Here is a 3,104-nt window from a genome sequence, read left to right on the forward strand (position 1 = left end):
AAAATGCGTGGAATAAAACCGTTAAATGAGACGTGCGCAGGCGCGACAGTCGCATACACAGACGAGTAATGTATAATACCTTTCTCTTTCTCCCTCTTTCTTTTTTTAGTTGATAATTTGAATTACGATGTTTTTTTATTTTAAGTAATTTATTATTTCCTAAAATACTGAATTTTCTAAATACTTTCTTGTACTTAAATAAAAACAAATCAGCAAAATTTAAGAGAAAAATCAAGAAAACCTACATAAAATTGAGCACGACTTTTTTTGCAATTTGTGTCGATTCTACATTAGCCGAAGGACTCGTCGTTCGTCGAACTTCGTTCCTACCTGGTGTCCCACGACACCACATTTTGGTTTTTTTTATTATTTTGTTTAAGTATTTTTTAATTTTCTCTTTTTTACTCTTATTTTTTTATTAACAATTACTTAAATTTTTACTGTTAATAATTACTTTATAATTACTTCTGTTAAGATAGCTGGTAGGCTGACAATGTTTCAAAATAAAAATCAAATCAGCTTCACTCTGTATCCCGCACACAGAAGAGTAGACAGAGAGAACCTAGTGTTAAAACACTCAGTAACTAGTAACCAGTAACCAGTCAGGTTTTACAGTCACACTTTATGCCCCTGTGCCACGACTGACCTTACAGATAGTATATTATTATTAAATTTTATACATATTTCTATCAATATAATTACTTTTTAAAAGCTTTTATTTATATTTATTTTTTAGTGTATTTTTTTCTGTTTTAGGATTCTGTACCTCGAAAGCAATAAAACAGAACCCTTATAGGACTTAGTACTTAAATATTGTAATAATAATTTGTTATTTGTTATCATTGTGCCGATAGTGGTTTCGGTTAACGGTTTAATAGCGAAAAGCCTCGACCAACACCTTAAGAGGCTATCGCTTAGCTGTTGGATCAAGAACCGGATACAGAAGGCAGTATTACTTGAGACGGCACGTATTGTGCGGCGGTTCCTCTCTCTGGAGCCCTAGCCACCGATGGCTTGGACCCTTGCCCCGCCCTCGGAAGAGTGGTTTTTTTATATTTTTAAATGTATCTTTTTTATAATAATTTATATTTAAAAATGTAAAAGTGATTCACTAATTTAATAAAATTTCTTCAGGTATTTAATATCAAATACGTTAATCGACTATGCAAATACTCTTAGTATAATAAGTACTAAAATGTTTAAATTATCTATATATAAAAGGACTTGTCCTCACTGACTGAGGTAAGACGCACGCACAGCCTTAACCACTGATGGTAGAAACGTTAAATTTGGACAAAAGTTTACTTTCGTAATCTGGACATCCACTAAAAAGGGATTTCGAAAAATTTTTACCTTAAAGAGATGAAATAGCGGTTCAAAGTTTTTATGGAAAAAAATTTAAATCGGCACCGATTTTTATAAAATTTGAAATTCAGACTCTTAAACGTATATAATTAAACATATGTTGTATGGTTTTCTAGAATTCACCCCCTAAGGGTGCAAATAAGGGGTTGAAAGTTTATATAGAAAAATATTTAAAACGCCACCGATTATTATAAAAATTGAAATTTAGACTTAAAAATATTTCATTGAACACATGTTTTATGGGTAATTAGAATTCACCCTTAAATAGGCAAGCGAAGCTGCGCGCGTCCGCTAGTAATAAATAATAATGAAGGATGTTAATCCATTTATTATATTTTTATATTTTTACGTGAAGCCCTTGAAGTCCACATGATGGCAGGCTTTCTCAGGACATAAATTAGAGTCATTTTCAGCTACAAATGGAGACATATCTTATCTTAAAATATACTTGAAAGCATCGTGTTGTTTGAGATGGCTTACGTAAGTAATAGTGAAGTTAGTCTACAAAATAAATAAAATATTTACTAACGCGTGACATAAATTAAAGCAACATATGTATAAATAATGCATTGCTCTTATTTTGTTGGCAGGCGCTATGCCTAAAAATCAGTTATCATTAACTTTGATTGCTATGCTTTCATTACAGGTGCTATAAGTAAATGTTCCTAATTGAATCTATTTATTGAAAAATTATAAGAAAATATTTAAAAAAATACTAGTTTCGGATTTTTCCCTTGACATACACCCAATTACTTAACCGGATGCTAAATATCACCATTCTAGATCATCTGGAACTTGGTTAACATTAAGGTCTATAGGTCAGTCACCCCCCTAAAAATTTACGATTTTTGGACGTCATTATCTAAATAACTGTTTGAGCTGTGTTTATGAAATTTTATGCACGCATACAGGTAGGGGGTCTAAATATTTCAGCCAAATATGACAGCTTTAGGTGGAATAGTTTTTGAGTTACGAATAGGTAAAAAGTGGCTTCAAATGGTTCGTGTAAAATAACACACGGTGCTGCTCGCCAGTTCTGAAACCCAGAAACTTGGCACGCGCTCCGCGCGTTTTAAATTAATTTTCTACGTCAACGAAGATAAAATTTGCTTTTTACAATATTTCGAAATTGCGAATAGTTTTAGAGAAAAACGCATTTAATTGTTGACACATCACACCGCTGACACCTCAGCTGTATCGAGTCCTGTTTTACTTATGCATATAAATGAGTATATTAGTTACGTTGGCCATTTCATGTAGATCTATTGATGATTGGTTAAGCTTACATACTCCAGTTTCAATTGTCCATGTATTCCTTCGATAGCTCAGTTGGTAGAGCGGTGGACTGTAGCGGTCCATAGGTCGCTGGTTCAAACCCGGCTCGAAGGTGGATTATGCTGATGTCCTCTTTTCTTTTTTTCAAATAATATTTTAACAATTATTTTTTATTATTATTTACAGTTTCATAAAAAAAATACTATATAGAAACATATACTATAAAAAAATATAACATAATGATAAATTAAAAATTACATAATTATAACATTTTAATTTAGAGGAAGAAATGTGAGAAATTTTACAATTTATATTGTCTACTAACAAGTAACGGTAAATCAACATTCACATTTAAAATGTAATTTCACACGACATAGTTGGTTACATCTTTAGGTTTAGGTATTTTTGAGTAAGAGAATGTAGGTAGTCTGTTGTTTATAATTTCATCAAAGTTTTCTGTTATT

The 3,104-nt window shown here is 31.6% G+C and overlaps 1 non-coding gene across 1 annotated transcript; it reads left to right on the forward strand.

Moving 5' to 3' along the window:
• Window positions 1–2,679: 2,679 nt before the first annotated feature.
• Window positions 2,680–2,754, forward strand: TRNAY-GUA (transfer RNA tyrosine (anticodon GUA)). Its single transcript has one exon. It is a non-coding gene; the product is annotated as a tRNA-Tyr (tRNA).
• The last annotated feature ends 350 nt before the right edge of the window (window positions 2,755–3,104 follow it).

The sequence above is a fragment of the Heliconius melpomene genome, chromosome 6 (genome assembly GCF_056956725.1).
Source record: "Heliconius melpomene rosina isolate 202511_hmr_F chromosome 6, ASM5695672v1, whole genome shotgun sequence".
Lineage (NCBI taxonomy): Eukaryota > Metazoa > Arthropoda > Insecta > Lepidoptera > Nymphalidae > Heliconius > Heliconius melpomene.